A 26,875-nucleotide genomic window follows, 5' to 3' on the forward strand; every position below is an offset into this window, starting at 1 on the left:
TCTATTCAATATCTGGGACTATCGTCAACATTAGGGTCCTTTTTAGAGATCATATTGCCAAGATAAGCATAAATAACTGATTTCTGAAACAGTAACCAAAGCTAATGCAGCCTTAAGTCATAGACATAGTGCTGCATTATTCACATCACTTTGCTTTATTCATTCAACCCTTTCTCTTTCATCAAAATTAATGAAAACCTGTGTTTGAATTTCACATTACTACTTGCATATCATAAGGTTTACTTCAAGTAGCTAATGTTTGCCAGCTCTGAAAGGAAAAAAAAATCATCAGTAGATGTTCTTAGGTTCCAGAATTTAGAAACAGTTGTTGTAGAGCAACCCATAGGAGGTCCCTCAGGTGCTGTCAGAAAGGAAAAAAGGGAAAGCATTTCTTTACTGATGACTTCTAAAAGGAAGAAATGTGAACTTTCCCATTCCTCTCTACCTGTGTCCAGCCCTGGGAGATTTATTCACACATTAAGCACCAGTGCTTACTGATTCATTCTCAAAGCAATGAGAGAAAGTACTGACTAGTAACTACCAACTAAATCACAGTAAATCTACAGTAATTAGTAAACCAGTAATTAGCAAATCATGTTCTATAAAGCAAAGAACGATTCTCTAAGCATTAGCAGACAAGGCATATGGTCCTAGCTGTGTCACAAAGAGGCTTGGTGATATTAGGCAAATAATTTTGCCTCAGTAAATAGCTTCTTCTTCCTAATACATATAATAGGAATTCAGTGATTCAGTCATCGTATATTTATTGATCACTTGATTTGTGTCAGGTTCAATTCTAGGCACTGGAGATACAGCAGTAAACAAGACCAATAAAGCCCCTTTCCTCATGGGGCTTACATTTTCATTGGGGAAAGAGACAATTATTAGGTAAGAAAAATATGTATATAATATGTTCACAGATTCTGATAATTTCTATGAAGGAAAAGAACAAGAAAATGTGATATAAACTAACTGGGAAAGGCTGCTTCATATGGAGTAATCAAAAAAGACCTCACTGAAGAAGTGACTTTTAGGCTGAAAACTAAAGGAAATGAATGAGCCAACCATGGAAAAAGTTTGAGGAACTTATGACAAAAAGCCAGCTTTTCATTGGCCAACATGAGAATTATAGACTTGGACAATGACTGTGGACATAAACTGGAGAGAAGATGATTGGCCTTTATAAAATCGTGGCCTCATTTGTAGCCTCTGGCTGACAAAAGTAACAGAATTTTCTCATGAGTTAACAAGTTTGAAAATACATAAATTATGTTTAATTTCATAAAGTAAGAGATATAAGCACATGTATATTTGTATGTGCTATGCCTCCAAGTTCTACTGACAGTGAGCAGTGAGTCAGTAACCAGTGAAAACCAATGAATAAAAATTTCAAAGGGGATGATCAATTTGTAAGTGTAGTTTGTAACCACAGAATAGACCAGTTGGACTGTTATCCAGTCACCTTAGTTCCAGTCTCTGTAAGCAACTGGAATCAGATGTCAAAAACCTTAGGGTAGTGTTTCCCAAAAGTCCAGTGTGATACACTCACAAACAAGAGTTTTATAATCAGCTAAGATTGGGAATGGCCCCATACCCTCTCCCCATCTTGGAGTTGTATAGTGAATATTAATTAGTCCATCAAAATCTCTGCAATATCATGTAATAAGGAAACCTATTGAATTTTGGTTAATCTATCATTTCCTTAACATATTTTACCATGTAATAATTTGTGTGGGAATGTGTGTGTTTTGTGTATATATGTGTGGGTATGATGCATGTATTTATGTATGTGTGTGCATTGCACCCACACACATCCCACTGAACACACCTTAGAAAAATCTAGATATGAGTTTTGTACGAAAACCAAATGGATTCTGTTTGGTAGTGCTAAACTGTACCCCATGTGGTAGATAGAATAATGCTCCCTCAAAAGATGTACATATCCTAATCCCTTAAACCTGTGCCGGTGTTATTTTACATGACAAAAGGAAATTAAGTTTGCAGCTGGAATTATCCTATATTATCTGGTGGGCTCATTGTAATTACAAGAGTCCTAACAAATGGAAGATGGAGGCAGAATAGGTCAGAGTGATGTGATTTAATGTGAGATGGGTTCAACTCACTGTTGTTGGCTTTAACAATGGAGAAAAGAGGCCACTAGCTAAGGAACGTGACAGGTGCTAGAAGCTAGAAAAGGCAAGGAAACAGATTGTCCCCCATAGTATCAAGAAAGATATGCAGTCCTGCCAACATGTTGATTTTAGCCCAAATGAGACCCATGTCAGACTTGTGAACTACAGAACTACAATATAATAAATTTGCAACCTACGGAATAGGGGAAAATATTTGCAAACCATCTATCTGAAGATAACGAGTTAATTATCTAAAATATATAAGAACTGCCTACAACTAAATAACAAAAACAAAAGCAAAACCCTGATTTTAAAATTCAGCCAAGGACTTGAACAGACATTTCTCCAAACAAGACATACAAATGGCCTCCAGTATATGAAAAAGTGTTCAACTTCACTAATTATCAGGGAAATGCAGATCAAAACTACAATGAGATATCATCTCACACTTGTTAGAATGGCTATTATATTTTTTAAAAACTCAAAAGATAACAGCAAGTGTTGGTAAGGGTGTGGAAAAACTGGACGCTTGTACACTGTCAGTGAGAATATAGAATGGTGTGACCATTATGGAAAACAATATGGATGTTCCTCAAAAAATTAAAAATAAAACTACCATATGATCCAGTAATCCCACTTCTGAGTGTATATTCAAAATAATTGTAATCATGATCTCAAATAGATACCTGCACTCCCATGTTCATTGCAACATTGTTCACAATAGCCAAGATATTGAAACAACCCAAATACCATTGGTGAATAGATTTTAAAATATGGAAATACATACAATGGAATATTATTCAATATTTAAAAAGAAGGAAATCCTGCCATTTGCAACAACATGGATGAACCTAGAAGACTTTACGCTAAGTAAAATAAGGCAATCACATAATGAAAAATGATGTATGATTTCATTTATATTTGATATCTAAACCAGTCAAACTCATAGAAGCAGAGAATAAAATAGTGGTTGCCAGGGGATGGGGAAAGGATAAATTGAGGAGTTGTTGCTCATTGGGTATAAAGTTTCTGTTATGCAAGATGAATAAGTTCTAGAGATTGGCTTGCTATATAATAAAGTACCTGTAGTTAACAACACAGTGTTGTGAATTTTAAAATACGTTGAGGAGAGATCTTATGTTAACTGTTCTTACCACAACAAACAAACAAAACATAAAAGAGCATAGGAAACTTTTGGAGGTGATGGATATGTTTAGTATTTTGTGTGGTGATAGTACCAAGAGTGTATGCATATGTCTAAACTCAACAAGACGTATACATTAAATATAACTATACCTCAATAAAGCTAAAAAGATAATAAATTTTTGTGATTTTAAGCCATCAAGTTTGTGATAACTTGTTACAGCAACAGTAGATAACAAGTACACCTTACCTTAGGGTAAGATTGTACTGTGTTACCAACACCATATAGAGGGCACATTTAGTAGATTATTCTGTTGATATGACATAAAGAATGCAGTTCCAGAATCACTTTGCTGAACACCTGAAACTAACACAATATTGTAAATCAACTATACTTCAATAAAAATATAATGCAGTTCCCTCAACCACACTGACTAGATACAGTACTGAAGTTGACCACTCACATATATAGAGAGAGTGGATGCAGATCAAGATCTGATTGAGCTTTATAAGGCATGGCAATCTTAGAGATCATTTCACTTATAAGCATTTTTCATATTTTTCACTGGTTCTGTTTAACCAGCTCTTGAGGATCTTAGAAAAGATCATTGGGCATTTTGAGATAACTGTTTTCCATTGCACTAGCTCCAGGTCCACAAAGCATCATATTGTCATGAGTATGAATGATGTCTATTTTTACTAATTTCATTTCTGCACCAAGTATTCTTGGGTCCTGCTTCTTGAAAGCTGGAAGGAATTTTCTAGAAAAATTCTTTTCAATAGGCTATTTTGTGCTGTCCTGTATACACAAAACAAGATTTATGCACCTAGCCTCACTAGGGCATATGTTTTGAGTTGTTTTTCTAGCCATAAAGAAGAATTTTCCTGAACCGTCTACCCACCTAACCACAAGTGTTCTGTCCAAAATAAATAGCCAGCATTTCATTGGCCAAGATCAAAATGTAGACTGAGACAATGATTGTGTGGATGAACTAGAGAGAAGTTGATTGGCCTTTATAACACCTGGACCCCTGAACTTGTCTCATTAGTAGCCAGGTGAACTAAGAGAAAAAGAATAATATTTCAACTTCAGCTTTGAGAATTATTACCTTAGCATCTTCTGTTTAGCACAGTATTGAGCAAAAGGCTATCTCTTCTTTGTATCAAACATCTTAAAATAAACATCCAAGTAGATGAGACTGTTAATATCTCATGCTGAACTGAATGTTTTACAAAGGATATATTTTGTTTTTTAAATTGAACTCTTGTATATTTATATACTATATACCACATGTATACAAGTCCTTTTTTCAGGTGGTTGGCTCCTACAGTAACAGCTAACAGAGGAACAGGAAATTTGACTGAAAACAAGTTTAAAATAATATATGTGATGCAAATACTTCAAGATTCTAATTCCAAACTTTTAAAGTTATTCTCCTTAATTTCAGTACAACCATATGGCATTTCTGGGTGAAAAATTGTCACAGGCAGCTTTTGTTTTCATGGGTAATTAAATTTGCTCCAATCAAACAGTTCTCAAGGTAGATATTGTAGTTTGACATGGGCCTTTCACCTCTTCTCTGCGGCTTCTTTTCTTTCTTTCTTTCTTTCTTTCTTTTTTGGCATGTGATATTAAACAAAAATTATTGAGGTATAATTGACAAACACAGTGATAAGATATTTAAAGTGTACAGCATGATGATTTGATATGCATATACATTGTAAGAGAATTCTCCCCATCAAGTTCATTAATACATCTATCACCTCACATATTTACCTTCTTTTTTTTAGTTAAAACATCTAAGTTCTACCCTCTTAGCAATTATATAATATAGTTTTATCAACTATACATTATATCCTCAGTCTTTATACATCTTACAACTGAAAGTTTTTACTCTTTCACCAAACTCTCCTTATTTTCCCTGCCCTCCAGCCCCAGCAACCACTTTTTTCCTCTCTGTTTCTATGACTTCAACTTTTTTTCAGTTCCACGCATAAGTGATAGCATGCAGTATTTGTCTTTCTCTGACTTATTTCACTTAGCATAATGCCCTCCAGGTTCATCTACGTTGTCACAAATGACAGGATTTCCTTCTTTTTTAAAGCTGAATAATATTCCTGTTTGTGTGTGTGTTTGTGTGTGTATATACACATTTTACTGATTACATTTTCTTTATCCATTCATCTGTCCACAAACACTTAGGTTGTTTCTATACTTTGGCTAATGTGAGTAATGCTGCAATAAACATGTAAGTACAGATGTCTCTCTGAGATAATGATTTCATTTCCTTTGGATAGATACCCAGAATTGGAATTGTTGGATCCTATGGTAGTTCTATATTTAATTTCTTGAGGAACATCCATACTGTTTTACATAGTGGCTGTACCAGTTTACATCCCCACCAACAGTGCACAAGGGTTTGCTTTTCTCCATATCCTTGCCAGCATTTGTTATCTTTTGTCTTTTTGATCACATACATCCTAAGAGATGTGAGGTGATATCTCTTTGTGGTTTTGCATTTCCCTGATGATTGGTAATGTCGAGCACTTTTTCATGTACCTGATGGCCATTTGTATGTTTTCTTTGGAAAAATATCTATTTAGATCCTTTGCCCATTTATTAACTGGGTTATTGGATATATTTGTTATTGAATTATATGAGTTTCTTGAACATTTTGGATATTAACCTCTTATCAGATGTATGATTTGCAAATATTTTCTACCATTTCATAACTTTTCTTTTCATTTTGTTGATAGTTTCCTTTGCTGTGCATAAACCTTTTAATTTGATGTAGTCTCACTTGATTATCTTTGCTTTTGTTGCCCTTCCTTTTGCCAAGGCCAGTGTCAGGAAGCTTACCACTTATGTTTTCTTCTAGTTTTATGACTCAGGTCTAACATTCAAGCCTTTAATCCATTTTGAGTTGATTTTTGTGTATTGTGTAAGATAGGGATCCAGTTTCATTCTTTTGCATGTGGCTCTACAGATTTCCCAGCACCATTTATTGAAGAGACTATTCTTTCCTCATTGTATATTCTTGGCTCCTTTGTTGTAAATTAATTGATCATATAAGCATAGGTTTATTTCTAGGTTTCTCTATATTGTTCCATTGACCTATGTGCCTTTTACAGCAATGCCATACTGCTTTGATTACTGTAGCTTTGTAATATAGTTTGAAATAAGGAATTGTGATGCCTCCATCTTTGTTCTTCTTTCTCAAAATTGTTTTGACTATTTGACTATTTTGGTTCTTTACAAATTTTAGGATTGTTTACACTACTTCTGTAAAAAATGGCATTGGAATTTTGATAGGGATTGCATTGAATCTATAGATCATTTTGGGTAATATCAGCATTTTAACAATATTAATTCTTCCAGTCCACGAACAGAGGATATCTTTTCACTTATTTATGTCTTCTTCAGTTTCTTTCATCAAAGTCTTATAGTTTTCAGTGTACAGATCTTTCACATCTTTGGTTTCTGTTATTTCTAAGTAGTTTATTTTTTGATACTGTTGTAAATAGAATTGTTTTCTTTCTGATCATTCATTGTTAGTGTATAGGAAGATGGTTACTTTTTTGATTTTGTACCCTGCAATTTTACTAAATTTGTTTATTAGTTTTTTGGTGGAGTCTTTAGGATTTTCTATGTATAGTATCATGTCATTTGCAAATAGAGACAATTTTGCTTCCTCCTTTCTGATTTGGTTGCCATTTACTTATTATTATTACTATTATTAGCCTAATTTCTCTGGCTAGGACTTCTAATAGTATGTTGAATAAAAGTGGTGAGAGTGGGCATCCTTGTCTTGTTCCTGACCTTTGAGGAAAAGGTTTTAGTTTTTCACCATTGAGAATAATGTTTGCTGTAGGCATGTCATATATGGCCTTTATTATGTTGAGGTATGTTCCCTCTATGCCCACTTTCTGGAGAGTTTTCTTAATCATAAATGAATGTTGAATTTTGTCCAATGCTTTTTCTACATCTATTGAGGTAATCATATGATTTTTATTCTTCATTTTGTTACTGTGGTGTATCACAATCATTGATATGTGGCTGTTGAACCAGCCTAGTACCCCTGGAATAAATCTTACTTGATCGTGGTGTATGATCCTTTTAATGTATTGTTGAATTCAGTTTGCATTTATATTCATCAGGGGTATTACCTGTAATTTTCTTTTCTAGTAATGTCCTCCTCTGGCTTTGCTATTAGGGTAGTGCTGGCCTCATAAAATGAGTTTTGAAGTGTTCGCTCCTTTTCTATTTTTTGGAAGAATTTGGGAAGGATTGATAGTAGTTTTTTTTTTAATGTTTGGTAGACTTCACCAGTGAAGCCATCTGGTCCCAGACTTTTCTTTGCTGTCTTGGTTGACTCTCTTGGTGGTTTCTTATTGACTTTAGGTCAGTGGTAAGAAGTAGCTCTAGACTCTTTTGGTAGGTTCCATTACAACAGAGCTGTCTCTCTGAGTCCGCAAGATATTTTCCTGGTGTTTTTCTACAGATAAGACACTTTATCTGTATATTTTGGCAAAAGAGAGGACAAAGTTGTACTTCAGTTATGGCTTTTCTTCCTCTCATCAAGCCCAATGAAGTGTTAATACCCATATTTTCTGAACCAAAAAACAGAATGCATTATCTAGCATCATTTTTCTTTTTCTGATTTGTGAATTTACTTACGTAGAAAGTCCTATAAAGGTATAAAAAGAAAATCACATTTGGTTATATATTTAACACACCAAGTTTACTGAAAAAAATAAAATTCATGAGATGAGAACAGTTTTAGAAAATTCAAGTAAGAGTCTTTTTTCAAACTAGGGTCAGATAGTATACACAAACAAATCAGATTTTTAAAAATTCAGCAGTTACAGATCTTTTTCTCTTTATACTAACATATTGCCAAAAGAAACAGATGACTGAATTTAAAGAAAAACTTTTTAGCCAACCCTATATTGGTTTATAGGGCTTTTCTGAAAACACGTGGGCACAGAAAACAAAACAAACAAGAGTACTCAATGTTTTAAATTTTAAAAAAATCTACTAAATTCTATCAATTGCAAAAAATGGATTTCCCAGGAAAATTGCCTTTAGAGGAAGGCCTACCCAAGACTGAATATTATTCTTGACTGGGAATTGCTCTCCTCTGAAACTGTAGCATCTCTTTTTTCCTAAACTGTTCTGTGAATAGTTTCTAAATTTACACGAATTCATTCAGGACCTGATGACACTCTTTACCTTTAGGATTTGAGTCAGTTGACATGCAAGGTGAGATTATTACTTATAAGTCTACTTCTTGCCAGGAGCACCAATGCAGCACTTTTCTAGTCTTTTCCCTCATAGTTTCATTGAAGCGAGACCTTCAAGATGGCGGAGGAGTAAGACGTGGAGATCACCTTCCTCCCCACAAATACATCAGAAATACATCTACATGTGGGACAACTCCTACAGAACACCTACTGAATGCTGGCAGAAGACCTCAGACTTCCCAAAAGGCAAGCAACTCCCCACGTACCTGGTTAGGGCAAAAGAAAAAAGAAAAAAGAGAGACAAAAGAACAAGGACAGGACCTGCAACTCAGGGAGGGAACAGTGAAGGAGGAAAAGTTTCCACACACTAGGAAGTCCCTTCACTGGTAGAGACGGGGGGTGGCGGGCAGAAGCTTCAGAACTATGGAGGAGAGCACAGCAATAGGGGTGCAGAGGGCAAAGCAGAGAGATTCCCGCACAGAGGATTGGTGCCGACCAGCACTCACCAGCCTGAGAGGCTTGTCTGCTCAACCACCGGGGTGGGTGGGGGCTGGGAGCAGAGGCTCCAGCTTCAGAGGTCAGATCCCAGGGAGAGGACTGGGGTTGGATGTGTGAACACAGCCTGAAGGGGGCTAGTGCACCACAGCTAGCCAGGAGGGAGTCCGGGAAAAAGTCTGAAACTGCCTAAGAGGCAAGAGACCATTGTTCGGGGTGCACGAAGAGAGGGGATTCAGAGCACTGCCTAAACTAGCTCCAGACACGGGCGTGAGCTGAGGCTATCAGAGTGGACCCCAGAGACAGGCATGAAACTCTAAGGCTGCTGCTGCAGCCACCAAGAAGCCTGTGTGCAAGCACAGGTCACTATCCACACCTGCCCTCCTGGGAGCCTGTGCAGCGCGCCGTGATCCAGGGACAACTTCCCGGGAGAACACACGGTGCGCCTCAGGCTGTTGAAATGTCACACCGGCCTCTGCCGCTGCAGGCTCTCCCCGCATTCCGTACCCCTCCCTCCTCCAGGTCTGAGTGAGCCAGAGCCCCCTAATCATCTGCTACTTTAACCCCGTCCTGTCTGAGTGAAGAACAGACACCTTAAGGCAACCTACACACAGAGGCGGGGCCAAATCCAAAGCTGAACCCCGGGAGCTGTGCGAACAAAGAAGAGAAAAGGAAATCTCTCCCAGCAGCCTCAGGAGAAGCGGATTAAATTTCCACAATCAACTTGATGTACCCAGCATCTCTGGAATATGTGAATAGACAACGAATAATCCCAAAATTGAGGCAGTGGACTTTGGGAGCAACTGTAGACTTGGGGTTTGCTTTCTGCATCTATATTGTTTCTGGTCTTATATTTATCTTAGCTTAGTATTTAGAGTTTATTGTCATTGCTGGATTTGTTTATTGATTTGGTTGCTCTCCTTTTTTTTTAATATATAGATATATGTATATTTTTTCCTTTTTATCTTTTTGTGAGTGTGTATGTGTATGCTTCTTTGTGTGATTTTGTCTGTATAGCTTTGCATTTACTGTTTGTCCTAGGGTTCTGTCTGTCTGCATTTTTCTTTTTTGGGTTTTTTTTTTAGTATAGTTTTTAGCAATTGTTATCATTGGTGGATTTGCTTTTCACTTTGATTGCTCTCTTCTTTCTTTTTTTAATTACTATTTAATTTAAAAAATTTTTAATATATTTTTTAGTTTTTATTTTAATAACTTTATTTTCTTTCTTTCTTTCTTTCTTTCTTTCTTTCTTTCTTTCTTTCTTTCTTTCCTTCCTTCCTTCCTTCCTTCCTTCTTTCTTTCTTTCTTTCTTTCTTTCTTTCTTTCTTTCTTTCTTTCTTTCTTTCTTTCTTTCTTTCTTTCTTTCTTTCTTTCTTTCTTTCTTTCTTTCTTTCTTTCTCCCTTTTCTTCTGAGCCATGTGGCTGACAGGGTCTTGGTGCTCTGGCTAGGTGTCAGGCTTGTGCCTCTGAGGGGGGAGAGCTGAGATCAGGACATTGGTCCACCAGAGTCCTCCTGCTCCACATAATATCAAAAGGTGAAAGCTCTCCCAGAGATCTCCATCTCAATGCTAAGACCCAGCTCCACTCAACGACCAGCAAGCTACAGTGCTCAACACCCTATGCCAAAAAACTAGCAAAACAGGAACACAACCCCACCCATTAGCAGAGAGGCTGCCTAAAATCATAATAAGGTCACAGACACCCCAAAACACACCACCGGATGCGATCCTGCACACCAGAAAGACAAGATCGAGGCTCATCCACCAGAACACAGGCAGCAGTCCCCTCCACCAGGAAGCCTACACAACCCACTAAAGCAAAATTAGCCACTGGGGGAAGACAGCAAAAAACAATGGGAACTGCAAACCTTCAGCCTGCAAAAAGGAGACCCCAAGCACAGTAAGTTAAGCAAAATGAGAAGACAGAGAAATACACAGCAGATGAAGGAGCAAGGTAAAAACCCACCAGACCAAACAAATGAAGGGGAAATAGGCAGTCTATCTGAAAAAGAATTCAGAGTAATGATAGTAAAGGTGATCTAAAATCTTGGAAATAGAATGGAGAAAATACAAGAAAACTTTAACAAGGAACTAGAAGAACTAAAGAGCAAACAAACAGTGATGAACAACACAATAAATGAAATTAAAAATTCTCTAGAAGGAATCAATAGCAGAATAACTGAGGCAGAAGAACGGATAAGTGACCTGGAAGATAAAATAGTGGAAATAATTACCACAGAGCAGAATAAAGAAAAAAGAATGAAAAGAATTGAAGACAGCCTCAGAGGCCTCTGGGACAACATTAAACGCACCAACATTCAAACTATAGGGGTCCACGAAGAGGAAGAGAAAAAAAAAAAAAAGGGACTGAGAAAATATTTGAAGAGATTATGGTTGAAAACTTCCCTAAATAGGTAAGGAAACAGTCAATCAAGTCCAGGAAGTGCACAGAGTCCCATACAGGATAAATTCAAGGAGAAACATGCTAAGACACATATTAATCAAATGATCAAAAGTTAAATACAAAGAAAAAAAATTAAAAGCAGCAAGGGAAAAGCAACAATTAATATACAAGGGAATCCCCATAAGGTTAACAGCTGATCTTTCAGCAGAAACTCTGCAAGCCAGAAGGGAGTGGCAGGACATATTCAAAGTGATGAAAGGGAAAAACCTACAACCAAGACGACTCTACCCAGCAAGGATCTCATTCAGATTTGATGGAGAAATTAAAATCTTTACAGACAAGCAAAAGCTAAGAGAATTCAGCACCAACACACCAGGTTTCAAACAAATGCTAAAGGAACTTCTCTAGGCAGGAAACACAAGAGAAGGAAAAGACCTACAATAACAAACCCAAAACAATTAAGAAAATGGTAATAGGAGCATACATATCAATAACTATCTTAACTGTAAATGGATTAAATGCTCCAACCAAAAGACATAGACTGGCTGAATGGATACAAAAACAAGATCCGTATATATGCTGTCTACAAGAGAACCATTTCAGACCTAGGGACACATATAGACTGAAAGTGAGGGGATGGAAAAAGATATTCCATGCAAATAGAAATCTAAAGGAAGATGGAGGAGCAATTCTCATATCAGACGAAATAGACGTTAAACTAAAGACTATTACAAGAGACAAAGAAGGACACTACATAATGATCAAGGGATCACTCCAAGAAGAAGATATAACAATTGTAAATATTTATGCGCCCACCATAGGAACACCACAATACATAAGGCAACTGCTAACAGCCATAAAAGGGAAAATTGACAGTAACACAATCATAGTAGGGGACTTTAACATCCCACTTTCACCAATGGACAGATCATCCAAAATGAAATAAATAAGGAAACACAAGCTTTAAATGATACATTAAACAAGATGGACTTAATTGATATTTATAGGACATTCCATCCAAAAACAACAGATTACACTTTCTTTTCAAGTGCTCATGGAACATTCTCCAGAAGAGATCATATCATGGGTCACAAATCAAGCCATGGTAAATTTAAGAAAATTGAAATCATATCAAGTGTCTTTTCCGACCACAGGGCTATGAGACTAGATATCAATTACAGGACAAAATCTGTAAAAAATACAAAAACATGGAGGCTAAACAATACACTACTAAATAATGAAGAGATCACTGAAGAAATCAAAGAGGAAATCCAAAAATACCTAGAAACAAATGACAATGAAAACATGATGACACAAAGCCTATGGGATGCAGCAAAAGCACTTCTAAGAGGGAAGTTTATAGCAATAAAATCCTACCTGAAGAAACAAGAAACATCTCAAATAAACAACCTAACCTTACACCTAAAGCAATTAGAGACAGAAGAACAAAAAAACCCCAAAGTTAGCAGAAGGAAGAAGTCATAAAGATCAGATCAGAAATAAATGAAAAAGAAATGAAGGAAACAATAGCAAAGATCAATAAAACTAAAAGCTGGTTCTTTGACAAGATAAATAAAATTGATAAACCATTAGCCAGACTCATCAAGAAAAAAAGGGAGAAGACTCAAATCAATAGAATTAGAAATGAAAAAGGAGAAGTAACAACAGACACTGCAGAAATACAACAGATCATGAGTTATAAGTACAAGCAACTCTATGCCAATAAAATGGACAACCTGGAAGAAATGGACAAATTCTTAGAAAAGCCCAGCCTTCCGACTGTGAACCAGGAAGAAATAGAAAATATAAACAGACCAAGCACAAGCACTGAAATTGAGACTGTGATTAAAACTCTTCCAAAAAACAAAAGCCCAGGACCAGATGGCCTCACAGGCGAATTCTATCAAACATTTAGAGAAGAGCTAACACCTTTCCTTCTCAAACTCTTCCAACATATAGCAGAGGGTGGAACACACCCAAACTCGTTCTATGAGGCCACCATCACCCTGACAGCCAAACCAGACAAAGAAAGAAAATTATAGGCCAATATCACTGATGAAAATCGTTGCAAAAATCCTCAAAAAATACTAGCAAACAGAATCCAAACAGCACATTAAAAGGATCATACACCGTGATCAAGTCAGGTTTATCCCAGGAATGCAAAGATTCTTCAGTATATGCAAATCAATCAGTGTGATAAACCATATTAACAAATTGAAGGAGAAAAACCATATGATCATCTCAATAGAGGCAAAAAAGCTTTTGACAAAATTCAACACCCATTTATGATAAAAACTCCAGAAAGTGGGCATAGAGGGAACCTAACTCAACATAATAAAGGCCATATACGACAAACCCACAGCAAACATTGTTCTCAATGGTGAAAAACTGAAACCATTTCCTCTAAGATCAGGACAAGACAAGGTTGTCCACCCTCACCACTATTATTCAACATGGTTTTGGAATTTTTACACACAGCAATCAGAGAAGAAAAAGAAAGAAAAGGAATCCAAATCGGAAAAGAAGAAATAAAGGTGTCACTCTTTGCAGATGACATGATACTATACATAGAGAATCCTAAAGATGCTACCAGAAAACTACTAGAGCTAATCAATGAATTTGATAAAGTAGCAGGATACAGAATTAATGCACAGAAATCTCTTGCATTCCTATACACTAATGATGAAAATTCTGAAAGAGAATTTAAGGAAATATTCCCTTTTACCACTGTGAAATAAAGAATAAAATACCTAGGAATAAACCTACCTAAGGAGACAAAAGACCTGTATGCAGAAAACTATAAGACACTGATGAAAGAAATTAAAGATGATACAAACAGATGGAGAGATATACCATGGTCTTGGATTGGAAGAATTGGCATTGTGAAAATGACTCTACTACCCAAAGCAATCTACAGATTCAATGCAATCCCTATCTAACTACCAATGGCATTTTTCACAGAACTAGAACAAAAAATTTCACAATTTAATGGAAACACAAAAGGCCCCGAATAGCCAAAGTAATCTTGAGAAAGAAAAATGAAGCTGGAGGAATCAAGCTCCCTGACTTCAGACTATACTACAAAGCTACAGTAGTCAAGACAGTATGGTACTGGCACAAAAACTGAAATATACATTAATGGAACAGGATAGAAAGCCCAGAGATAAACCCATGCACATATGGTCACCTTATTTTTGATAAAGGAGGCAAGAATATACAATGGAGAAAAGACAGCCTCTTCAATAAGTACTGGGAATACTGGACTGCTACATGTAAAAGAATGAAATTAGAACACTCCCTAACACCATACACAAAAGTAAACTCAAAGTGGATTAAGGACCTAAATGTAAGGCCAGACGCTATTAAACTCTTAGAGGAAAACATAGGCAGAACACTCTATGACATAAATCACAGAAAGCTCCTTCTTGACCCACCTCCTAGAGAAATGGAAATAAAAACAAAAATAAACAAATGGGACCTAATGAGACTTAAAAACTTTTGCACAGTAAAGGAAAACATAAACAAGACGAAAAGACAACCCTCAGAATGGGAGAAAATATTTGCAAATGAAGCAACTGACAAAGGATTAATCTCCAATTTACAAGCAGTTCATGCAGCTCAATATCCAAAAAACAAACCACCCAATCCATAAATGAGCAGAAGACCTAAATAGACATTTCTCCAAAGAATGTATACAGATTGCCAACAAACACATGAAAGAACGCTCAACGTCACTAATTATTAGAGAAATGCAAATCAAAACTACAATGAGGTATCAGCTCACACCAGTCAAAATGGGCATCGTCAGCAAATCTACAACCAATAAATGCTGGAGAGGGTGTGGAGAAAAGGGAACCCTCTTGCACTGTTGGTGGGAATGTAAGCTGATACAGCCACTATGGAGAACAGTATGGTGGTTCCTTAAAAAACTATAAATAGAACTACCATTCGACCCAGCAATCCCACTACTGGGCATATACCCTGAGAAAACCATAATTCAAAAAGAGTCATGTACCAAAATGTTCACTGCAGCTCTATTTACAATAGCCAGGACATGGAAACAACCTAAGTGTCCATCGACAGTTGAATGGATAAAGAAGTTGTGGCACATACATACAATGGAATATTACTCAGCCATAAAAAGAAACGAAATTGAGTTATTTGTAGTGAGGTGGATGGACCTAGAGTCTATCATGCAGAGTGAAGTAAGTCAGAAAGAGAAAAACAAATACCATATGCTATCACATATATATGGAATCTAAAAAAAAAAAAAAAAGCTTCTGAAGAACCTCAGGGCAGGACAGGAATAAAGACACAGACGTGGAGAATGGACTTGAGGACATGGGGAGGGGGAAGGGTAAGCTGAGACAAAATGAGAGAGTGACATGGACATATATACACTACCAAATGTAAACTAGATAGCTAGTGGGAAGCAGCTGCATAGCACAGGGAGATCAGCTCGGTGCTTTGTGCCGACCTACAGGTGTGGGATATGGAGGATGGGAGGGAGACACAAAAGAGAGGAGATTTGAGGATATAGGTATATGTATAGCTGATTCACTTTGTTATAAAACAGAAACTAACACAGCATTGTAAAGCAGTTATACTCCAATAAATATGTCGAAAAAAAAAAAAGTCCCTAAAAAAAAAGTTTCATTGAAGCATCTGGCCTCCTAACAATTCTGTCATTTTTTTTTGTTGTGTGTTGGGTATTCTCTCAAAAATTCATAAAAATTTTAGAAAAAAGTAAACAAAGATATCTGACTTTCCTGTTGACAGTAACAGGTGATTATGGAATTAAGTAGCGGGCAACAGAACAGCTGGCAGGCATGTGTATAAACTTTTAATATCTAGCTGTACTCTAGATTGAAACCGGCAATGTTTAAAAGTTTAAGATGAGTCCATCAAATCTGATTTAGATTCTCTATCAAATCATATTAAATGACAGTAAAATAGGGAAGGCTAGTGTCACTAACTGCATGTCTGTGGGTTGTCAGAAAAGTGATGAGTCAAAAACAATCTGGTTTTAACAAACATCAGTCTACTCTCAGTGGGTATTTCCTAAGAAGAATTTGATGTCTGGTACATTTTCTACTTTCAGGCTTTGACAAAATAACCAAAGATTCTCTCACCAGACAACACTTTGAAAAGTTGCCTATCCCAGTTTATCATTTAGAAGCAATAACCACTGGAACACCTGTGTTTAATATTTCCAATGCAGGAGAAGCAATATGATCCAGTGTAATCTGGAGGCAGGTGGGGCAACAAGAGATTGCTTCCAACTCTGCTTCAGCAACTTCCTAGAACCTTCTGTGCCTTGGTTTATTCATTTACCAAATGAAAGGAAAGATGCCTGCCAGAGCAAGTAAAAAAAAAAAAAAAGTAATATATGTAGTAAACCTTTGAAATAGATACTATAAAAGTCCAAAAACATAGAATGTTGTTAGAAATAGACATTGCATTGTAACCCACAACACTAAGTGCAACTAAGAAATATGGGCAGAAATTTCCCAGAAGTATATAAGAAGTATACCCAGAATCAAAGGTGGGCAATAAAAGGCTGGTTTTGAGGAGAAACTACTGTTGTGTAGTGGGATGGTGGTACCCACCAAAAGGAAGAAAGAGTTAATAGAAGTTTTGCTATACAGTTCTACCTAATCAAGTTCCTTAAAGACCAGCTGCACCAGTATGCCACTAAACAAAAGTCCTGCTTTCTTTAATTTGTTTAAAACATTAACCTTTGTCAGCCTCCAGGGCAGATCCTGCTAGAGCAAATCAGTCAAATCAAGGTTGAGGAGAAGGAGAAGTGGGAAAAAGGACAGAGTTAGGATAGGAATGGAGGCAGTACATAAGAAGAGCTTTGTAAATTGTCCAGCACTATGAACATCCCAGAAAAAAATAAATATGAATGGTAATAATAATGCTGCTCCTAGGCTCTGAGCACAGAGTTCTTTTCTTTAGGGGCATCTGTAGATTTGTAGCCACTCCCTCCTTCACAGTCCCTGGGAAGTCAGAGAGGAAGTACATTCACTGATCACAACATCCTTTCAGCTGAAGACAGAACCTCAGACTAAGACTTTCCTGATAAGGCCACAAGACAAAACCTCTTATAGTTCTTAACTATTTGTCAATTACAGATCATTTTGAGAATCTAATGAAAACTGTACAAACTTTGCAGAGAAAATAATAATCTGTAAGCTGAAAATTGTGCATGTAATATCAGGAAGTTCATAGTGTCTTGCAACCCAGTTTAGAGACCTCTGTTTATCATTGGACTACTCTAGGATCTTCTTGTATGCTCATTTGCCAGCTCTACCACTGAGAAGAAAAATCAGTGAGGATTTTAGAGTATTTTCTGACTTGGACATTTAGGTCTTAAAATTTGAATCAACTGACAGGTCAGGGATTAGCAGGATGGAGCGTGACTGGAATGCAATAGCTGATAAGTGTTTTGGGAGTTCATTGCAGGCTTGAGTGATCAAGGGACTCTTCAGTGAGTCCCAAGGATCTGAGCTGTCCTTGGAACATTTAAAGTAGGAGAGAGAAGAAAAGACTTGCTCAAGTTATTACATAAGACTGTCTTGACTGGGCAAAGATTACTGCTAGCGGTGTGGTAGAAAAGAAAACCAGGAACTCATGACCAGGAGGAGTGGAGGGTGGAACAGCTATGATCTGAATCCCTTGACATCTGCTTTGTGACCTGGCATCAGGGAAATGGATCTAGCTTACCTGATAAAAGTAAATGGGAAAATATAAATCTGTAAGTATTGCACCTTTATCCTTGTGACTTGTTTTAGTATATGTGACAACAACAGTTTCTGAGCTGTGCTTGGATTCACAGAAAATCTATTCCTAGAGAATTTGCTGGGTTGGCAGTGGGATTTAGAAATTTGTAAGGTGTAAGAATGTGTTTCTGAGAGGAGTTCAAAGCCCAAAAGTCAGGGGAAGGAGTCAGGAATGGATTTGAATAAATATTATCACATATTCAAACATTTTCTTTTGAATATGTGATTCAGGGTCTGGAGACAGCTGGTAGTCTGTCTGGTTTTCCCAAGCCAGACCAAGTTCTCATTGAGTGTATATTGTTTATTTAGACAGCAAGTAACTCTTACAGCAGTGATTTGGCAAGACAGAACTTTATTCCTCTTGCACTGGGCAGAGATTTTTCATTTAATCCATCATTCTGAACTTACTGCACTGTTTTCAAAAGTCACAGCAAGTCACTCAGAGTCGACTTTGACAGCAGCCCCAGAACACAGGGGAGACTTAGCCTATAATTACAAGATGGCATGACATCTGGAGGAGAAGGCAGGAATCATCCAGGTGTTGGGTATCCAGGATTTCAAACACCTGGCTACAATGAAAGACTTTTAGGGGACAGTGAAATTACCTGCTTGGAAATTGTTGACCTTTTTAGTTTGTGTATATATATATAATGTATATATATATTTATTTATACAGGTCACATCTCCCCTAGTAGATGAAAAGCTATTTGAGGACAGAATTCATCTGATACCACACTATATTAATTGGAGTATCATGCACTTAGAAAACAATAAATGCAATAATGCAAGAATAAGTAGTGATATTTAAAAAAGACTTTGGAACAACAATCATTCCTACATTCACTGGATGCTGTTTTTAGTGTCCACTGTGTCCTAGGCATATGCCTGGTAATACAGAAGTAAAATACATAGTCCTTTTCTAGAAGGATCCCACAGCCCAAGTGCATAGTGAGTAGTGGTGTGATAGAGATGTGCACACAGTCCTAAAATATTTCAGAAGAGGGGCACCTGACCCAGATTGGAGGGTTGAACAAGACTCCAGGCACAGAGGAGATACAGTGAAATTAGGATGGTATTAGTAGAACACTTGAAATTGGGCTCCAGATTTTCAGACTAGAGTCCTTTCCACTAGACACAAGAAATATGTTGTGTAAGGTCAGAAAATCAAAGACCAGGAGTGTTTTAAAAGGCAATGTTGCCAGTAATTAAGTAGGCATCATTTATTCTTTTATTAACTCCAAGATATCAACACTAAATGCTGATAATGGGGTAGGTAATCAATATGAAGTGTCCACAGATCATTTTCTCAAGAAACTAAAAAACAACCAGGTATAATGCTGTAAATGTAGTAGTGAATTTTCTTCCTAATTCCAATTTCACCTATGCAGCTCCCTACTGGATGATTCAACCTGGTCATCCTGCTAGTACCTTAAGTTCAAATATAGTCAAAATCCCATGTCTATCACTTAAGACCTCCCCCCACATCTCAGCAAACATTAATTCTCACTACTGCATTCAATCATTTTATAATGCAAACTGAAATGCTTGCTGTTCCCCACACATGCTCTATCGTTTCCCACCAGTGTGCTTTTGTCCACCCTGCTTTCTCTATTGCAAAGCTTTTTCTACCATTTCTGCTTGTCCATATTTTACTCCAGACTTTAAGGCCCCACTGGAAACCTGTATCCCCACCAGGAAATTTCTGATTCCCACTTTATCATCCCTTAAAAAACAAAATAAAATCTGGAAGTGACTTCTTTGTTCAAGCTTTTATAGCATTTTATCTGTATTTCTCTCATACTAGAAAGAGAGATTTGGGTGTCATCCATACAGATATAATAATTGATATCTTAAAGTAAAATGAAATTGCCAAAGGACAAAGTACAAAGAGGTAATAGAAAAATGTCAAGGTCAGAGTTTAGGGAAACACTTTTTAGGGGACCTGAGGGGAAAAGGCGCCAGAGAAGGGGACAGATAAGTAGCAGAGCAGTGAGAGAGAACAAGGTGAATGGGATGCTTAACAGTGTTGAAGAAGATAGAAAAATCAAGAAAGAGGAATGAACAGTGAATATCTGTTGAACGAATGGAAAGATGAAGAAAGAACAAATGAAGAGACCATTGGATTTAATAGGATTTTGGTGGGGAAAGAGTGACGATATGGAGAAATTTTGAGGGCAGAAAAGATAAAGAATTGGAATTTGTCTGACTTGTCTTGCTTAGCATAATGTGCTCAAGGTCCATTCGTGTTGTCCCAAATGAGGTAATGTGATAAATATTGCTTCAATGGCAATTGTATTACAATATGTAAATGTATCAAAGTAATTATGCTGTATACCTTAAATTTATAAAATATAACATGTCAAATTTACTAAATAAAAAAGGAATAAAAAGATTTATGTATGCCCCCAGTATGCCAGGTTTTGATATTAATATGAGTAATAAAAAGGAAAAAATTATTTTGATGAAAAAAAGAAAGAAAGAAATGGAATCTGCAAATCTGTACTGGACTACTGGGTCTTCTACTGCATAACCTTAAGCAAGTTAATTTTTGTGAAACTCCTTCCCCATCTCCAAAAAGAGAGCAATAACCACTCCTTCATCTACATCTCAGCTTTGTCATATGGGTTCAGTAAGAATGTGAGCAAAAGAGACCAGCAAAATGTAAAGTTCTATACAAATGTAAGATAATATAATTAGCATCATTTTAAAGTGCTCTACAAATGAGGAGGCATTCAATCACCAGTCCAGAAAAATATTAGGGGTAAGAGTTTGCAGACCTCCAGTTAACAGTTGTCATGACTTGCTGTGCATCTGCTGGGATTGAGCTCAGTACCAGGTATTGTATGAATTTGATTTTACTTTCATCCTCCAGGTTACTATTTACTAGTGACATATTTCAAATACTTGCTAACAAGTAAAACTTGTGAACAGATCCAAGTATAGCCCTATAATAATATCACTCACTGGCTTACATTTCTATCTTAATTCTTTTTTTTTTTTTGCAATTTTACTTTATTTTATTTTCTTATTATTTTTTTAAACATCTTTATTGGAGTATAATTGCTTTACAATGGTGTGTTAATTTCTACTTTATAACAAAGTGAATCAGCTATACATATACCTATATCCCCATATCTCCTCCCTCTTGCGTCTCCCTCCCATCCTCCCTATCCCACTGCTCTAGGTGGTCACAAACCCTATCTTAATTCTTTTTTTTTTTAAACATCTTTATTAGAGTACAGTTGCTTTACAATGGTGTGTTAGCTTCTGCTTTATAACAAAGTGAATCAGTTATACATATGTCCGCATATCTCTTCCCTCTTGCATCTCCCTGCCTCCCACCCTCCCTATCCCAGCCCTCTAGATGGTCACAAAGCACCGAGCTGATCTCCCTGTGCTATGCGGCTGCTTCCCACTAGCTATCTATTTTACGTTTGGTAGTGTGTATATATCCATGCCACTCTCTCACTTTGTCCCAGCTTACCCTTCCCCCTCCCCATATCATCAAGTCCTTTCTCTAGTAGGTCTGCATCTTTATTCCCATCTTGCCCCTAGGTTCTTCTGACCATTTTTTCTTCATTTTTAGATTCCATATATATGTGTTAGCATATGGTATTTGTTTTTCTCTTTCTGACTTACTTCACTCTGTGTGACAGTCTCTAGGTCCATCCACCTCAATACAAATAACTCAATTTCATTCCTTTTGATGGCTGAGTAATATTCCATTGTATATATGTGCCACATCTTCTTTATCCATTCATCCGATGATGGACACTTAGGTTGCTTCCATGTCCTGGCTATTGTAAATAGAGCTGAAATGAACATTTTGGTACATGACTCTTTTTGAATTATGGTTTCCTCAGGGTATATGCCCAGTAGTGGGATTGCTGGGTCGTATGGTGGTTCTATTTTTAGTTTTTTAAGGAACCTCCATACTGTTCTCCACAGTGGCTGTATCAGTTTACATTCCCACCAACAGTGCAAGAGGGTTCCCTTTTCTCCACACCCTCTCCAGCATTTGTTGTTTGTAGATTTTCTGATGATGCCCATTCTAACTGGTGTGAGGTGATACCTCATTGTAGTTTTGATTTGCATTTCTCTAATAATTAGTGATGTTGAGCAGCTTTTCATGTGCTTCTTGGCCATCTGTATGTCTTCTTTGGAGAAATGTCTATTTGGGTCTTCTGCCCATTTTTGGATTGGGTTGTTTGCTTTTTTGATATTGAGCTGCATGAGTTGCTTGTATGTTTTGGAGATTAATCCTTTGTCAGTTGCTTCATTTGCAAATATTTTCTACCATTCTGAGTTGTTGCCTTTTCAGCTTGTTTATGTTTTCCTTTGCTGTGCAAAAGCTTTTAAGTTTCATTAGGTCCCATTTGTTTATTTTTGTTTTTATTTCCATTTCTCTAGGAGGTGGGTCAAAAAGGATCTTGCTGTGATGTATGTCATACAGTGTTCTGCCTATGTTTTCCTTTAAGAGTTTGATGGTGTCTGGCCTTACATTTAGGTCTTTAATCCATTTTGAGTTTATTTTTGTGTATGGTGTGAGGGAGTGTTCTAATTTCATACTTTGACATGTACCTGTCCAGTTTTCCCAGCACCACTTATTGAAGAGGCTGTCTTTTCTCCACTGTATATTCTTGCCTCCTTTATCAAAGATAAGGTGACCATATGTGCATGGGTTTATCTCTGGGATTTCTATCCTGTTCCATTGATCTATATTTCTGTTTTTGTGCCAGTACCATACTGTCTTGATTACTGTAGCTTTGTAGTGTAGCCTGAAGTCAGGGAGTCTGATTCCTCCAGCTCCGTTTTTCTTTCTCAAGATTGCTTTGGCTATTCGGGGTCTTTTGTGTTTCCATACAAATTGTGGAATTTTTTGTTCTAGTTCTGTGAAGAATGCCAGTGGTAGTTTGATAGGGATTGCATTGAATCTATAGATCGCTTTGGGTAGTATAGTCATTTTTGCAATGTTGATTCTTCCAATCCAAAAACATGGTATATCACTCCATCTGTTTGTATCATTTTTAATTTCTTTCATCAGTGTCTTATAATTTTCTGCATACAGGTCTTTTGTCTCCTTAGGTAGGTTTATTCCTAGATATTTTATTCTTTTTGTTGCAATGGTAAATGGGAGTGTTTTCTTAATTTCACCTTCAGATTTTTCATCATTAGTATACAGGAATGCAAGAGATTTCTGTGCATTAATTTTGTATCCTGCTACTTTACCAAATTCATTGATTAGCTCTAGTAGTTTTCTGGTAGCATCTTTAGGATTCTCTATGTATAGTATCATGTCATCTGCAAACAGTGACAGCTTTATGTCTTCTTTTCCAATTTGGATTCCTTTTATTTCTTTTTCTTCTCTGATTGCTGTGCCTAAAACTTCCAAATCTATGTTGAATAATAATGGTGAGGGTGGGCAACCTTTTCTTGTTCCTGATCATAGTGGGAATGGTTTCAGTTTTTCACCATTGAGGATGATGTTGGCTGTGGGTTTGTCATATATGACCTTTATTATGTTGAGAAAAGTTCCCTCTATGCCTGCTTTCTGGATGGTTTTTATCATAAATGGGTGTTGAAATTTGTCAAAGGCTTTCTCTGCATCTATTGAGATGATCATATGGTTTTTCTCCTTCAATTTGTTAATATGGTGTATCACGTTGATTGATTTGCGTATGTTGAAGACTCCTTGCATTCCTGGGATAAACCCCACTTGATCATGGTGTATGATCCTTTTAATGTGCTGTTGGATTCTGTTTGCTAGTATTTTGTTGAGGATTTTTGCATCTATGTTCATCAGTGATATTGGCCTGTAGTTTTCTTTCTTTGTGACATCTTTTTCTGGTTTTGGTATCAGAGTGATGGTGGCCTTGTAGAATGAGTTTGGGAGTGTTCCTCCCTCTGCTATATTTTGGAAGAGTTTGAGAAGGATAGGTGTTAGCTCTTCTCTAAATGTTCGATAGAATTCGCCTGTGAGGCCATCTGGTCCTGGGTTTTTGTTTGTTGGAAGATTTTTAATCACAGTTTCCATTTGAGTGCTTGTGATTGGTCTGTTCATATTTTCTATTTCTTCTTAGTTCAGTCTCAGAAAGTTGTGCATTTCTAAGAATTTGTCCATTTCTTCCAGGTTGTCCATTTTATTGGCATAGAGTTGCTTGTAGTAATCTCTCATGATCCTTTGTATTTCTGCAGTGTCAGTTGTTACTTCTTCTTTTTCATTTCTAATTCTATTGATTTGAGTCTTCTCCCTTTTTTTCTTGATAAGTCTGGCTAATGTTTTATCAATTTTGTTTATCTTCTCAAAGAACCAGCTTTTAGTTTTACTGATCTTTGCTATCATTTCCTTCATTTCTTTCTGATCTGATCTTTATGATTTCTTTCTTTCTGCTAACTTTTGGGATTTTTTGTTCTTCTTTCTCTAATTGCTTTAGGTGTAAGGTTAGGTTGTTTATTTGAGATGTTTCTTGTTTCTTAAGGTAGGCTTGTATAGCTATAAACTTCCCTCTTAGAACTGCTTTTGCCGAATCCCATAGGTTTTGTGTCATTGTGTTTTCATTGTCATTTTTTTCTAGGTATTTTTTGATTTCCTCTTTGATTTCTTCAGTGATCTCTTGGTTATTAAGTAGTGTGTTGTTTAGCCTCCATATGTTTGTATTTCTTACAGATTTTTTCCTATAATTGATATCTAGTCTCATAGCATTGTGGTCAGAAAAGATAGTTGATGCGATTTCAATTTTCTTAAATTTACCAAGGCTTGATTTGTGACCCAAGATATGATCTATCCTGAAGAGTGTTCCATGATCACTTGAGAAGAATGTGTATTCTGTTGTTTTTGGGTGGAATGTCCTATAAATATCAATTAAGTCCATCTTGTTTAATGTATCATTTAAAGCTTGTGTTTCCTTTTTTATTTTCATTTAGGATGCTCTGTCCATTGGTGAAAGTGGGGTGTTAAAGTTCCCTTCTATGATTGTGTTACTGTCGATTTCCCCTTTTATGGCTGTTAGTATTTGCCTTATGTATTGAGGTGCTCCTATGTTGGGTGCATAAATATTTACAATTGTTATATCTTCTTCTTGGATTGATCCCTTGATCATTATGTAGTGTCCTTCTTTGTCTCTTGTAATAGTCTTTATTTTAAAGTCTATTTCCTCTGATATGAGAATTGTTCCTCCAGCTTTCTTTTGATTTACATTTGCATAGAATATCTTTTTCCATCCCCTCATTTTCAGTCTATATGTGTCCCAGGTCTGAAGTGGGTCTCTTGTAGACAGCATATATATGGGTCTTGTTTTTGTGTCCATTCAGCCAGTCTGTGTCTTTTGGTTGGAGCATTTAATCCATTTACATTTAAGGTAATTATCAATGTGTATGTTCCCATTACCATTTTCTTAATTGTTTTAGGTTTATTATTGTAGGTCTTTTCCTTCTCTTGTGTTTCCTGCCTAGAGAAGTTCCTTTAGCATTTGTTGTAAAGCTGGTTTGGTGGTGCTGAATTCTCTCAGCTTTTGCTTGTCTGTAAAGCTTTTAATTTCTCCATCAAATCTGAATGAGATCCTTGCTGGGTAGAATAATCTTGGTTGTAGGTTTTTCTCCTTCATCACTTTAAATATGTCCTGCCACTCCCTTCTGGCTTGCAGAGTTTCTGCTGAACGATCAGCTGTTAACCTTATGGGGATTCACTTATGTGTTATTTGTTGTTTTTCCCTTGCTGCTTTTAATATTTCTTCTTTGTATTTAATTTTTTATAGTTTGATTAATATGTGTCTTGGCGTGTTTCTCCTTGGATTTATCCTGTATGGGCTCTCTGTGCTTCCTGGATTTGATTAACTATTTCCTTTCCCATATTAGGGAAGTTTTCAACTATAATCTCTTCAAATATTTTCTCAGTCCCTTTCTTTTTCTCTTCTTCTTCTGGGACCCCTATAATTCAAATGTTGGTGCATTTAATGTTGTTCCAGAGGTCTCTGAGGCTGTCCTCAATTCTTTTCATTCTTTTTTCTTTATTCTGCTCTGCAGTAGTTATTTCCACTATTTTATCTTCCAGGTCACCTATCCGTTCTTCTGCCTCAGTTATTCTGCTATTGATCCCTTCTAGAGAATTTTTAATTTCATTTATTGTGTTTTTCATCACAGTTTGTTTGCTCTTTAGTTCTTCTAGGTCCTTCTTAAACGTTTCTTGTATTTTTTTCCATTCTATTTCCACGATTTTGGATCATCTTTACTATCATTATTCTGTATTCTTTTTCAGGTAGACTGCCTATTTCCTCTTAATTTGTTAGGTCTGGTGGGTTTTTGCCTTGCTCTTTCATCTGCTCTGTGTTTCTCTGTCTTCTCATTTTGCTTAACTTACTGTGTTTGGGGTCTCCTTTTTGCAGGCTGCAGGTTCTTAGTTTCCACTGTTTTTGGTGTCTGTCCCCAGTGGCTAAGGTTGGTTCAGTGGGTTGTGTAGGCTTCCTGGTGGAGGGGACTAGTGCCTGTGTTCTGGTGGATGAGCCTCCATCTTGTCTTTCTGGTGTGCAGGATCACATCCGGTGGTGTGTTTTGGGGTGTCTGTGACCTTATTATGATTTTAGGCAGCCTCTCTGCTAATGGGTGGGGTTGTGTTCCTGTCTTGCTAGATGTTTGGCATAGGGTGTCCTGCACTGTAGCTTGCTGGTTGTTGAGTGG

General features: G+C 36.8%; 1 protein-coding gene across 1 annotated transcript in view; it reads left to right on the plus strand.

Annotated features, from left to right (window-relative positions):
- IL1RAPL2 (interleukin 1 receptor accessory protein like 2) overlaps nt 1-26,875 on the plus strand; it is a 720,608-nt gene that overhangs the window by 486,758 nt on the left and 206,975 nt on the right. The window lies entirely within an intron of this gene.

Source organism: Eubalaena glacialis, chromosome X, assembly GCF_028564815.1.
Source record: "Eubalaena glacialis isolate mEubGla1 chromosome X, mEubGla1.1.hap2.+ XY, whole genome shotgun sequence".
Lineage (NCBI taxonomy): Eukaryota > Metazoa > Chordata > Mammalia > Artiodactyla > Balaenidae > Eubalaena > Eubalaena glacialis.